Source organism: Crocuta crocuta, unplaced genomic scaffold (assembly GCF_008692635.1).
Source record: "Crocuta crocuta isolate KB4526 unplaced genomic scaffold, BGI_CrCroc_1.0 scaffold145, whole genome shotgun sequence".
Lineage (NCBI taxonomy): Eukaryota > Metazoa > Chordata > Mammalia > Carnivora > Hyaenidae > Crocuta > Crocuta crocuta.
In genome coordinates, this window is record NW_027530857.1 from 5108536 (window position 1) to 5124072 (window position 15537).

The following is a 15537-nucleotide window of genomic DNA, read 5'->3' on the forward strand; positions in this document are numbered from 1 at the left end:
GCACTGAATTGGAAAATTTGGTTCCATTCTCTTAGCAGGTAAATAGCCTTAAAACCATTCATGGGTCTGTCAGGGTAGAGGAGAGCTGAAAAGCATTACATATGTTCCAAGTTAAGAGAGGCCAATCTTTTGCTGTTTTCAAGTGGTTCCTTCCCCTCCCTTCTTCTATTAAGGGCTCCACCACAATGGAGCCTTAATCAGCTTCATTGATTTAAAGCTAATTTGCACTTGGCTTCAAGGTTAAGGTCCACAGCACAAGCTGAAGACCTTTAAATCAGAAGTCAGAATGAAAAGCCTTAGGTATATCATATTGTCTGCTGGGCATAAGAATGACATCTCCTGATGGCTGTGAATTAACTATTGGGAAAAAAGGCACAAAGCCAGTTTTTCTTCTGTGTTAATATAACCTCTGCTAGCTGAGTTACACAGCCTTGCTATCAACATTTCTGCTTCATCATGTAAATTGATGGAGTTGGCTGAAAAGACTTTGGTATAGTGATGTTTGCAGCCATCAATTTCTGCTTGGTTTCAGTTGGATTTCAACCTAATTGCCAAACTGATTCCATCTGTAATAACTTTTAACATTTATTTTTCCCAAAGGGAAAAAAATGTCTTGTCTGTATTCTGCAATTAAGAAGGTGATGAAATATTCAGTGTATGTCTCCACTCTAAATTCTTTTGTTAACTTTATCAGATAAACTATAAAATATTAACCAGGCTTGCTGTTTGAGCATGTGCAGATGGCATAATATTTACCAGGCATATTTTCAATACACATTTAATTTTATAAATTGAATTAACTATTACATGGCTAATTTTTCCCTCTCTTTTCCAAATTGATGCAACAAGCAATTGTGTTGTTGGCTGTATGTACTACAGCAGAACATTTGAGGGTAATTACATAAGCTTAGCTGTGTATATAATAAATAACATTTCCTCCAAACTTAACCACACAAAATCAAATCAAGCAGAAATAATGCTATTTTCTAAGCAAAATTATGCTGACTAGCAATGTGTGAGTTCTTTGCTTTTTTTTTTTTTGACAGTTCAGTTTTTCAAATATTCTGGAATGTTTCAATAGGTAAATTTCCCCAGCTCTCCTATCCTTTGTACAACTGACTGTAAATACATATAGTCTTATTCTCTCTGCTATTCTCAAATATCCTAATTTGGTAGTCACATAATATTTCACTTGAAGCAGATTTTCTCAGAATGTGGCTGGGTCTGAATCGAGGTCAAATTCTAAATCATGGTATAAAGCTCATTCTAATTAAGAACTATCTTTTTTCTTAAGAAACCTTTTTTCTTTGTCTCTGTCTCTCTGTCTCTCTCTCATCTCTGTCTCTCTCTGTCTCTCTCTCTCTCTTACTAATGAACCAAAATCTTGGTTATTGTTGAACTGGTAAAATATGTAAATGGGTTTGCCTCGCTGAGCACAGATTTCTACAGAGCTGGTCTTCTTCCAGTGCTACTGTGGTTCTCATGATGTATTTAGAAGGAAAGTATGAAAAAGAAATTTATAATCCAATGGGATACATATTATATTGGAGGTGCACCGTGAGGATTGGAGGAAGGAGGGTATATGACTAATTTTGGGAGTCAGGGATAAGGTGATGGTGGAGACAACAATTTAGCTGAGATTTAAGTGTTTGCCTATGTGGGCAAGGGAGGTACAGGGAATAGAGGACATTCTAGGCAGAAGGAACAGTGTATGTCAAGTGATGGATGTTTGAATGTCATGGCTGGTGTTTGAAGGTGCACTGAGCATGAAGTAAGAAGTGGTGCAGAAAGGGGTGTCTGGCTCAGCCACTTAAGTATCCAACTCTTGATTTTGGCTCAGGTCATGATCTCAAGGTCTATGAGTTTGAGTCCAGAGTCAGGATCTGAGCTGATGGCACAGAGCCTGCTTGGGATTCTCTCTCTCCTCTTTCTTTGCCCTTCCCGCATTGACTCTCTCTCTCTCTCTCTATTTCTCTCTCTCTGTCTCAAAATGAAACACCCACAAAAAATCTTTAAAAATGTTTTTTAAAAAAAAGTGGTGGGAGAAGCATCGGGGAAGGCAGTTGTAGCCATTAATAGGACCAGAGATGGTGTTACCAGGACAGCCTCCTGATGTCCTGATTCTGTGGTCCATGCAGCACCAGAGCAGGGCATGCTAGAAGCTGTGACAGCAGGCCAAAGGCAAGCAGTGGAGACGACAGATCAGGAGTGGTGATTGAATTCCTCGAAGCCTTCCCCCCCCCCCCCCAAGTTACTTAGAGACTTACATCTTAAGGGGAGGATGGCGTTCAGCTCTGAGTAGGATGGGGATGGCATGGGTGTTCAAAGCAATTCATTTTGAAGATGGGACCTTGTTTTGTGCCACCAGCTGGTGAATAGGGACTCAACGGCAATACATGTGAATCATGTTTAAGTTTACACCAACCGCAAAATTTGGAATTTGATTCAATCGCATCTCATTATGCACTCAAAAGTGTCTTTGAGGGGCGCCTGGATGGCTCAGTCAGTGAAGCGTTTGCAGTCAGCTCCCGTCATGATCTCATGGTTCGTGGGTTTGAGCCCTGTGTCGGGCTCTGTGCTGACAGCTAGCACAGGGCCTGGAGCCTGTCTTCAGATTCTGTGTCTCCCTCTCTCTCTGACTCCCCCCTGCTCACGCTGTCTCTATCTCTCTCTCAAAAATAAATGGAAGGTTAAAAAAATTTTTTAAAGTGTTTTTGAATGTCCTTCATCACCCCTCCCCCATCAATTGGCTGTAAGCATAGTTATTTGAAGTGTCACGCAATGCAAAATGATCACTTTCAAAAAAGAGGAAGCCATCCCACGGGTGATGAGGAGTTTGTGGTTAAGCCTAGAAAACTCCAGCCTTCTCCTAAGTGAAGAGATAGGAGGCATGGTATGAAGGCTGCACAGGTGAATGAGGCCCCCAGACCGGGGATTCAAAGCATGAACACATCACATTTCAAATAACAAAAGCATTAAATTATTGAGAACATATTTTGGCATTAGTAGGGATGGCAGCTGATATAAAGAGGGTGCTTACCACACTGAGGCAATATCACTGCACATACTTAGTTTGGAATATATCCATCCACAATGATGTTGACAACTCACTTCGATTTGTACATGGAAGTTAAACATAAAACACATGTTTCATAGATAAGCTGAGACAATAATGATGGGTTATCTCAAGTGAAGAGAGGTGAAGCTAAGAAGACCTTTGTGCAATAGAAGTATGGTGCAAAAACAGGATTGAAGCTAAAACTTGTTCACACAAAGGAACGGGCTTGGGGGATTGCATGCACAAGGATTGAATTCCCCCCAAAACAGAAAGGGTGACTTTGGGGGAAACATTGTTTTAACATCACTGTTTATTTATAACCTACATTATAGCATTAGTTTTTAATTCCCAAGGTAACTCCTATAACCCCTCACTCCCACACCACATTTAATTACTCAGAACATTATTGGTCCCGTGGTCATTATCACCCTGGAGAGCAGCCCCCAGGCAAAACCATGCAGTAGACCCTCCCCTCAAATCCTTCAAAGCTTAGTCCTGGTTGCCCGCCCTCTCGGGGCTCAGAGCTCTTACCACCTGGCTGACAATCCCTTGTAGACATCTGCTCTAGGGAAAACAAACAAACAAACAGATTCACACTGAGGTGCTAAAACGTGAGAAGTTCAATTTTAACTCTCTCTGTACAACATTCACATTATCACTATGGGCAGAGTCTTTGACTAAAGGCAGAGTGTTGGTTTGGACATCGAGGCTCCAGAGGTTCAGGGCCGGAGCAGTCTTAGCAGATGCTGATCCTTCCTTCACCCAGGAGCTCAGGTAAGGACAGAGTCACCTGCTGTGCCTACAGCCCTCCTCACCTCTTACCCATTTTGTGACAACAGCTTTATGGTTGGCTGTTTCATTTTTCAAGCCTTTCCCCACAATGGGACCCCATTAAGGTAAAAAATTATGTAAACACATGTGTCAGAAAAATTTCCAAATTACTACCCATTTAGTTGTTCCGAAATCCTCGAGAGTTTCAACTTGTCTACGAGGACAAATCTGAACATTTTAAGCTAGTGATGGTTGAAGATTTTTCTTCAACTGACTAGCCCTTCTCATACCTCCTTTCTCTATACCTTGCAAGCCAACACTTACCCACTAAATTCTCAAGTTTCCCCAAATTCTCACTGTCGTTACCACCTTGTCTCTGCTCTGCATCTGGTCCTTCAGAGCACATACTCACTTTTCTCAGGCATCGTTTCTCTCTAACCCTGCCATTTGGATCACCCACATTTTCCATACATTTCCAACGTTTCATGGCTTAAACATTAAGGCTGATCACTAGGTATTTCCTGATGTGTGGCTCCCGTTGTGTAGTTTTTCATATTGCTATTTCCTTGCAGTTCTTGGTAAACAAGGAATAACCAACATCAATGCGATAGCTTCCTTTCACAGGGCTCTGACTACACACCAGGTATCTTTCATATATGATTAAGAATCATACCAGTTAGTTGTTATTTTTCTTGACTTGTAAATGGGAAAACAGAGGCAAAAAGGGGTGAGGAAGCAGGACCAAATTTAGCTAGTAAGTGGCAGGAGCCAGGACTTTAGCCCCACTCTCTTTGTTGAAACCCTGCCTCTCTATCCCTTCCTTCTTCCCCACGTTTGTACTGGTCTGTGTGGGGAGAAGGCTTCCTTTTGTTGTCAGGTTTCTTTTACGAGTCTTGAAAGCCTAGTAAACATGACTTTCTTAGGACCTGCCCTTTAAAATTAAAAACCGAAGATTTAGATACTATTAATGTGACAGGCATTTGCAAGCACTGCTTAATTCACTTCACATCAGTCTCTGGTCACATGACTGTAATATAATTTTCCCCGATCACAGCCCCACGCGAAACGGACAGGCTGATGCCCTGGGAACCGAGTCGTACAGCGAAATTCCCCATCCCTCACTTTGAAGATTTATGGCGCCGTATCATGAAAATGTGTCCCATAGCATCAAAAATACAAAATTGTGTGTGGTAGTTATTATACATTTCTACCTATTGACACACAGTCAGGCTTGTCGGGGTTAAGCAAAGGATAGAGTGGGAGATAAAATTAAAAGGAATAAAATATAACCCTTTAATTGCATTTGTGGCCAAGGGACCTACATTATACAGCAACCAGTGTGTAACAGTGTACTTCATGTTCCATGATTTACCTTGCTGATAATTGCTTTGCACTCCTAATAAATTAACCCACAGAAAATCCATTCATCTGCATCTTCTTTTTATGCAGAGCTAGAGGAAAAAGGACCAGTGTAGCAATTTGAGTGGCAATCATGCGCTGATTGTAGCAAAGAAAGTAGCATGGTGAGAGTCTTAAGCATTCTGAAAGCATTTCTTTGTAAGAAAAGAGGAAGGAAAAAGGAAGAGAGCGCTTTGTTAATTAAGTTCTGTTTTTTGTCTTATTTGTTATGGGGGACTGTATTATATTCCAGGTCAACAATTCCTGTTTCCTACGGTATATTTCTGGCCAGATACTTTATTTTAATATTGTTAATTTGCTTTACATATTCATACAAAATCCTCATTGTTAGGCTTAAGATTCCTGGAAGAAAAGAATGTGTATGTACGGTATTCTATTCCTAGAAGATTCCTTCCATAAATGCTGGTCCACGGTCAATCTCACATTTTAGGCTGCCTGATTTTGTTTTCGACCCTGTAATCACAACCATTTTTTAGCATCTTGCCTACTTGTATTCTAATGCTTGACGGGCTTTCAATACTCTGTGTTCTCCCTGGTGCCTTGAGGTCACTGGTTCACTTGGTCCTTACCGTCAACAAGGTACAGGTGGCAAGAATGCTGTGGACAGAGTTTCTACTTTCCAGCCTGCCACCAAATTGGGTATCCTATTGGCCTTACTGTTTGACTTATCTGAGTCTTAGTTTTCCTTATTTTAGCTCACGGGATTACAAGTGATGATCTCTAAGGTCCTTTACAAATGCCAGGATATGCAGAAAAAATACTGTGGTTCCTAGAGCGGGGTGACTTTCCCAGTTTCATAAAGGTGGGGAGGTGGGAGGAGCAAGACAGGAACGAGTTTTGTTTCCAGAAGTGTGGTAGACTTGGTAACTTGGCTGCTCTTATTAAAGAAAACAACTAAAAGCGCTGCTTAGTATAGTTTCATTTTTTTTTTTTACAAATAGTTGTCAGATTAGTTTCCACATAACACCCAATGCTCATCCCCACAAGTGCCCTCCTCCATGCCCATCCCCCCTCCCCTCCCCCCCACACCCATCAGTCCTCAGGTTTTGTCAGCATTCAAGAGTCTCTCATGGTTTGCCTCTCTCCCTTTCCCCCACTATTTCCCCCCTTCTTCTCCCCCATGGTCCTCCGTTAAGTCCCTCCTAATCCTCCTATATGTGCAAACATATGATATTTGTCCTTCTCTGCCTGACTTACTTCACTCAGCATAACACCCTCAAGGTCCATCCATGTTGCTACACATGGCCAGATTTCATTCTTTCTCATTGCCATGTAGTATTCCATCGTATAGTTTTTTTAAAAGGCCTTGTAGAGGCATCAGTGAACTGGCAAGACAATGAGACCTCCGTGGGGGTGGTGGTGTTAGACAGAATATAGGAAATCCAGTTATTCTTGAATTTCAGATAAACAACAAATAGTTTCTCAGCATGATGATATCCCTTATGTTGACCGGATAGACTTACGCTAAAAATCATTTACTGTTTGTCTAAAATTCAAATTGAATTGGGCATCCTGTATTTTATTTACTAAATCTGACAACCTACTCAGAGGATAAAAACCAAGTGAAAGCAGGATTCTGGAGAAGTAACCTAGAACGGAAGCTGTTTTTAAATGAAAATATTTACTGAATCCAAGTGACCTTGAGCTTTGGCTTTTACATTCTCACAGGAGAGGGGAGAGAGAGGGAATTTAATGGAAGATTCATTGACTAAAACTAGGATCCCAGAAAGCTACACCCTCCCTATTTAGTTAGCTAGAATTAAGCTTTGACCCTGTCCTGGATCGTATGTGTAGAAGAAAGTAGCATTAATAGCAAATAAAAATTTCCTATCTCAAAACTTAATGTTGACTGAGAGAAAGAGAGGAAGTCTACCCTAAGAGTTTATATCTGGATTATATATTGATGATTTTAATAAACTCAATAACATAAAGTGAACCTTAGCGAAACAATGGCACCAACCATCTAGGAGAGACAAAGGCAAATCTGTCAGGGAAAATTCCATTCAATCTAGTTCTCAAAGAATTCCCGCTTATAAACATCTGAGGAAAATAAGCTCACAAAGATAACAAAACATACAAGGAAATATGGCACTATGAATAGGAGTCAGCAGAAACATGTTTCATAGAATCCCTAAGACTTCGAATATGCTAATTATCAAACAGGGAATACAAAATATATGCACTCTCAATATGCTTGAAGAGATAAAAAGGAGATTGAATATTAGCAAAAGTCTTAATAATCAAGCAGAGTTTTTAAAAAAAATTTAAATACAGTTTTTTAAAGTGAAAAAATATGCAATATTTGAAATTAAATATTTGACAAATGATATAAACAGAAGATTACATCTTTACACACTTGGATATGTAATGACATGATATATTTGAAGAGTATTTATAATCGAGAAAAAGGAAAAACATGTAAAATAAAAAAGAGAGGTTAAACGAAATTGGAGTTTATAAGGAGAGAAAATGAAGGAAAGGCAATCATTTAAAAAAATGGGTGAGAATTTTCCAGAAAAGTTTCAGGACAACAGTCTTCAGAGTCAGAGACCATAATAAATGCCACAGGACACTTAAAAGAAATCCAACTCTAAAGACTTTACAGTACAGAGCTCCTGGGTGGCTCAGTCGGTTATGCATCTGACTTCAGCTCCGGTCATGATCTCGAGGCTTATGAATTCGAGCCCCACGTCAGGCTCTATGCTGACAACTTCAGAGCCTGGAGCTTGCTCCAGATTCTGTGTCTCCTTCTCTCCCCCCAACTTGCACTCTGTCTCTCAAAGGTAAATAAATTGTTAAAAAATATATGTATAAAAAGAATTTACAGTGCACTCATGACACCAAAGACAAACAGAAGATCTTAAAAGTAGATAGAACTTTATATGTGATATAAAGTTCTATATAAAGAAGTAAAGAATATAAAGACGTAAAGAAGTAAGTAATAGTCAAAAGAAAGTTTATATCAGATAAGATGGCCATGAAGTCAAATAGGTAAAGGGTGATCATGAAATAATAAGAACTTCTACTTAACCAAGTGAGATTTGAAAATATATCACTTTGTAATTGTCAGATCAAGCAGATATAGAAATCAGTAAAGATAGAAAAGCTCTGAAGAAGAGAATTAACAAGTATTGTGAACCTCATATTTACTTTAAATATTCATGGAAAATAAATAGGCCATATACTGGGCCATGAAATAAGGCTTAACAAATTACAGAGGATTGGGCTCATTCGGATAATTTTTTTGAGCACAAAACAACTGAGTTGGTTGGAAATTAAGAGCAATCTATAGCCAACAACAATGCAGACATTTGAAGAGCAAGAAACATATTTATAAGTAAAGTACCGGCCCCAAAAGAAATTATAATGAGATTAGAAAATATTTAGAACAGAACAAAAGCAAAAACACTGGATATCATAACTTATGACCTATAGCAAAACTGACACTTAAAGGAAAGTTTATGGGTTTAAATGATTATATTAGAAAAGAAAAAAGAACATTAATGAGCTAATATTTTAACTTAATAACACTATAAGAAAAAAACCCCAGAATATCACCTAAAAATGTAGATCAAATGGAAATTATAATAAAATGGAAAACAAATGCTTAATAGAAAACACAAAGCCAAAAGTTTGTTCATTGAAGAATCCACTGGCCAAATTGATTAAGGAAAAAAGACAAGACAAAAATAAAAATTTAGGAATGAAAGAGGCCAGTACTACAGAGTCTGCATACATTTAAAGAACGATGAGCATTATGCTCATGTTGAAGTCTTATTAGAAAAAATTTCCCCAAATATAATTTACCACAATTAACAGAATAAGAATAGATAATCATAATAATTGTATAACTATTAAAAAAGTTGATTCATTAGTCAAAAAACTCTCCTTCCCACACCCACATTCACACTTACAAAACCAAACAAACAAAAAATAAAACATTAATCCGATGGTTTTGTCAATGAGGTTTATGTAATATTCAAGGAATAAATTATTCCAATTTCATGCAAACTAGGGAATAGAAAAAAAAATCTCACCTTGCTCATAGAGATGACTATTTCCTACACAAAATATTACTAAAATCATGCAGTGTATAAACACAAACAAAGCTGGCATTCTGCCAACTACAAGGAATGCAAGGCTGGTTTTATGTAAAAAACTTGTAATTTATATTAATAACTAAGAGAAGCCTATATTATCTCAATATATGGAGAAAAAAGTTTTCGGTAAAATTTAGAATTTATCCATTATAAAACTTGTTGTAAACTAAAAGTAGATAAAGTTTATCTTTAAGAAGTATATACCATTTTAGTGGAATAATTCATATTTAATGGGAAAATATTAAAGTTAACTCCTTTAAGATTAGTATCAGGACGGATTTACATACTATACTATTTTTTATATCGTACTAGAAGTGGTAACCAGGACATTAAGAAAATTAAGTCGTATAACTATAGGAAAACATAATTATTATTTGCATATAATTGTTTATATAGAAAAAAATATAATAGGGGCACCTGGGTGGCTCAGTCATTTAAGTGTCTGACTCTTTAATGTTTGTTCATTTTTTTTTCTGAGAGAGAGAGAGAGAGAGGGAGAGAGAGAGAGAGAGACGGTGTGAGCAGGAGAGGGTCAGAGTGAGAAGGAGGCACAGAATCCAAAATAGGCTCTAGGCTCTGAGGTAGCTGTCAGCACAGAGCCCAATGCAGAGTTGAACCCATGAACCGTGAGATCATGACCTGAGCTGACGTGGGACACTTAACCGACTGAGCCACCCAGGTGCCCCTTAAGTGTCTGACTCTTGATTTCAGCTCAGGTCATGATCTTACGCGTCTGGGGTTCTTGGGGTTCTTTCTCCTTTTCCTTCTCCACCTCCTCCACTTGTGTGCTTTCTCTCTCTCTCTCTCTCTCTCAAAATAAGCTTTTAATAAAAGAAAACAGTATAATATATAAACCTTTGGTTTGAAATAACAAAATAAATAAGGTGGCTAGGTATAAAATCAGTGCACAAAAAATCTAAGTGTATTATAATTTTGAAAGTATAAGAAAATATTTAAAAATAGAATATAATTTATAATAGCTTCAGAAGTTTTAAGCATTTAGGAGAAAAATCTATAAAAGGTATGCATAAATTTTACAGAGAAAATATTATAACTCTGTGGAAGCACATTAAAGAAGCCCCAAGTAAAGAGAAGACTATATGATATTTATAGACTAAAACATTCAATATTATACAGATGCAAATTCTACCAAAATTTCTGTATAGGTTAAAAGCAATTCCAGTAAAAATCATGACATTATTTTCTTTGTGATGCTTTGCAATCTGATTCTAAAGTCTATATGGAAAAATCCAAAGCTAAGTTGAACCTGGCTAACGGGTCAGTAACATAAAACTTAGGTGAAGAAACCTTGCCAGATACCAAGAATTATCATAAATAGAATAATTAAAACAATATGATGCTGGCAAATGGACCCACAAAGAGAATAATGGAGTTGAACAAAGGGCCTCACATCTATGGAAATTTGATTTATTACCCAGTTGGCATTGCAGAACATCAAGAAAAACATAGAACTTCCCACAAATGGTAGATTAGTGGAACCGCATGCATGTAGTAATAGAATTGAATTAAATTAGACCTCCTATTTTACACCATATACAGATATCTGTGCCAAGCTGGTTAAAGACCTAACTGTGCAAGAAAAACTGTGAAACTTGTAGAAGATAATGTTGAAGCTGAACTTTACCATCTTAGTAGGGAAAGATTTGCTTGAAAAGAAGCAAGAGAACAAACCATAAAATAAATTTGATTTCAGTAAAGTTTGGAACTTTTGTTCATAACAGACCTCCTAGAGAATATGAAAATGCAAGCCTCTGATTGAGAGGCTAAAGCTAGAAATAGATTCATATTCAGAATATATAAAGAATGCGTACAAATCAGACATACAAATCACAATGGAAAAAGCAGACAACCTGGTACAGTAATGGACAAAAGTCTTGAACAGGTACTTCACAGAAGAAATTTGTGTCTAAACAAATGAAAATGTGTTAAACAAATGTTCAACCTCTTTAGTTTTCAGGAAAATACAAATTGAAACCACAACAATCACCATTTCACACTCAGCAGACAGGCAAAAAATAGGAAGCTAACAAAACTATTCTTGGGAAGTGCGGGGAGCAACTGTTGACATTTACACAATGCATCAGGAGGACACACTTACACAAACACTTTGGAACATCATTGGACATTATCTAGCAACTTGCTGATATGCCTAGATTTTAAGCCAGCCAGTCTACCCGTAGGTATATATTCTAGACAAATTCTTGCACCAGGAGAAAGGTAGAAAAATCTTTACAGTGGCAATTTTTATCCTAGCAAAAAACCCCCACACCCATTAAAATTAGCATGCATAAATACACTGTGATATAATCATGCCCATGACAAATGTATCCATATACATAGAGCAATTACAAAGAATGAGCTGCAAATCCAAGCAACAATAGGAACATATCTCAGAAATGTAATGTTGAGTGAAAAAAGCAAGTCACATAAGACTGCAGATGCATACAGAAAAATCCGTGTTCCCAAATATGCACAGCTAAGCAATACATTGTTTAGGTATGCAAATTGTGCGGTAAAACGACAAAGAAACAAAGGGAATGATAAACAAGGAATTCAGGCACGTGGTTATCTGTGCAGGGAGAGACGTCTAGGCTACGGGCATAACCGTAACGCTCTATTTCTGTAACTGGATGGTGGAGAGATCGGTCTTAATTTTGCTGGGATTCTTCGTACTACAAATACTTATACACATGTTCCTTTGTGTCCATTCAATATTTAAAAAGGTGTCTTAGAAAATGGACTAAAACCCAGGTTTCTTTATTCTTCTTGCAAAGCTCATTCCAGTGTGATGTGTACGAGGTCACTGATTTTTCTCTATTTTACGTATTAGAGAAAAATGAATTGCACATATCTACCCACGTTATTGTTATTGTACGACGGCTGCCTCCCAGTTCTCCATCACCCAGCTGATTTACCATGCCTCCCAAATGCAAACTTCCGATTGCTTTTCAAAACTGTGTTTCCCTAGTTCTTGAGAATGAAAAACATTAATGAAAACAGCAGTTTTGAAAAAGCAACCTGCAGCACAGATTGTCAAGAGCTGGCCACTGAGACAGTACAGTGTCAGAGGTCAGAGGTGTCGGCTTGCAAGCTGGACGCCTGCGAGTTTTTATTTCTGCTCTGCTGTGTACTAAATGATTGACCTAGCCATGCTTTTCACTTTCTGAGCCTTTGATTCTTCATGACTAGGCTGTTGTGAGGATTTCACAGGCTCACATAGAGACAGCATTTATTTGGGTGTCTAGTAGAACTTAGTATCAGATAATTGACAGCTGTAGATATGGACAATACTATTATTTTAATATTTTTAAAAGTTTGTTTATTTTGAGAGAGAAAGTGCAAGTCATGGAGGGGGCAGAGAAAGGGGGAGAAAGAGAGAGAGAGAGAGAGAGAGAGAGAATCTCAAGCAGGCTCTGGACTATCTGTGCAGAGCCTAACATGGAGCTCAACCGTCAGATCATGACCTGAGCCAAAGTTGGACAGTTAACTGACTGAGCCACCTGGACACCCCTATTTTAATTATTATGAAAGAGTAAGAAGATGCAAAGTTAGCAGATAGAGGTTAGGAAAGTACAAACATACTATTAAATGAGATTTTATTACAGGTGTCAAACTCTCAGCTTTCATATGCCTTTGAGAGCATTTTGTTATTTTCTGGGTGGGAAGTCAAATGAGGAGACCTCACTTCCTTTCATTGCCATATGTTCACCACCTGACCCAACCTTTCAGAATCTCATTTGTCTCTCCTGAAATATGATGACAATGATGCTGGCATTGGTGCTGATATTTCCCCTTTATAGTCACTGCATTGTGAATCTCCAGTGGAGTATTATATAGAAAGATATATTCAATAGATATTATTATTAGCTATTATTATATTCTAAAAAAGATGTGAGCTATTGGTACATTTGCTGTAGTTTTCCAGGAACAAAAAGGCAAGTGCTCCAGTTTTCAGTGTGAATGATTATGTTTTCATGACCTCTGGTCATTACCGTGGCTGCTGTATAAAAGTAGTTGTATAAAATGTCACATAGTAACATGTCCCATCTGCTTAGCAACAGAAAGAGGAGAGGAAACAGACCATTAAAATAGACAATCTATAGAAAACTAGGGTTATAACCAGAAAAAAAAGCCTCGAACCCTAAACCCATCAAAAAAATTTTTTTCTTAAAAAGCAAAAACAAACCCTGAAATTGTTGCCCAAAAGAAACTCAATCAAGTTCCATAAAAGTGTTGAAGTCATTTTTGTTATGAACCCCATTGTGCAATTCAATGAAATGGCAAAAGGTTAGAGTGTCGTAATAATCTAAATGCCTTCCTTAGCTGGCCCACGAGCGATGTGAGGTAAGAGGAATAAAATGCCCTCTAGGAGAAAAATTCTCCTATGTGGCAAATTAATGTCTCAGAACATCAGGGTTCAATTTAGTGCTCTGTAAGAAGGGATTTATTAAATGTTGTTGGGAAGAGTTAATTTACCTCATAGCAGCAAGTAGTTTGCTACGAGAGAATTGCTTACTCACCTTACATACTTGGGAGTAAATTCATTATAGGTTGACTCATCTTGGGCTAAAGGAATGATGGATAATTATACTCTACTATTTCTGCATTATTCTATTTTCCAGCTGGTGGACCACTGTTTTTAACAGGTTTCCCATGTCTTTTGATATAGATTAAGGAGTTTTAAAACCATTTAAAGATATTCTCCAGTAGTGTTTTATTTCATCGACTCTAACACCATTCGTTGTAAGATGTACTGTTATATTATGTACCAAGACAGAAAAAAAAAAAAAACCCAAAATCAAAACCACTGTTGATTAGATCCTGACACAATTCACACGTATTACTTAAGAATTTCTGTTTTATACCTGTTGAAATAACTCTTGTAGACTGATTCAGATATAGATATTTTAATCACATATCACCCTTACACATTCATAAAAAGGAAAATAGAAATAAAATATATCAATAAGGTATGCCCAAAACATCTTGAAATTCAGCGTTTGACTCTTCTGAATTTGTTTTCAACTGAGAGTCATTTATGTCCGTGTTTTCCCACAGCATTTTCCTCTGTGCAGCAACGAGGACTAACAGCTGTATCAGAACTTTTACTAAATGTCAACAGCGTATGTGGGTTCAGGTAGGGGAAGGCATCAGGGAAAAAAACCCACAAAAATTGAAAGACAGGAATACTAACAGTAAAGATTACCTCTTTTCCTTAAGAGTTCAATGCAAGCATTGGCTTGCATGGTGTAAGTTTGAGAACTGAGTTTACCCACCACTATTCTTTAAATAGCCCACAAAAGGTTTTTGAGGCAGCCATTTTTAATTGGTCAAATCCTCATTCATATCTTTTGAAAACCCTAACAATTTGTGTTGAACTGCATGTCTACCTTCTTGTGTTCCAACTCTCTGGTTCACTTTGTCTGTTGTCTTTCCCATATGGTTCAGAAAAGCACGATGCATAATGCTTTTCTCTAGCGTGCTCTTTGATTCCTAACATTCTTCTGAGGGCCTTAACTCTATAACCATTACCTGATCACGGAGCTTTCATCTAGGATTAGGTTTTGGATTTCTATTGATCTTCCTCTATGGGGTTGAATGTAGTAAATGAACCTCCTAGCTCCCAACAAATTTGCATGTAATTGCCTGTCCTGCATGCTGAATACCAGGCTGGAAGAACACATTAGCATTAATGGAGCCAAAAATGTTGTTTTTCAAAGACTCTGCCCCTTTGTCAAAGTGGCATATATGGGGAGAATCAGAAAGCTTTCTCAAGGTTTGAGAAAATGGCGAGGTTGGGGGATGTCTGAGAAGTATTGCCATGCTATCTAAATCATTATAGCCTCACATGCACCTTTTTTGAAGAAGTCCAGAGCTGGCATTAACCTCTTTTGGACCGCTGGAAAGTATTGACCTACATTTGTATATCCCCCAAAGGAAACTGGAATACTTCAAATGTCCCTTCTTTTAACTTTAGTTTCTTCAGATAGGTTTTACTACAGCGTGATAAAAGTTTCAGTCTTGAACTATGACTTTGACAGATTTAATGCTAATTACATTTGCAGGGTTATTGTTGAATTCTTTTGAATCAAGAAGTATTTTCATTTGAAGTCAGGCAACTATTATATTTAATTTTTTTAATGTTTATTTATTTTTGAGAGAGAGAGA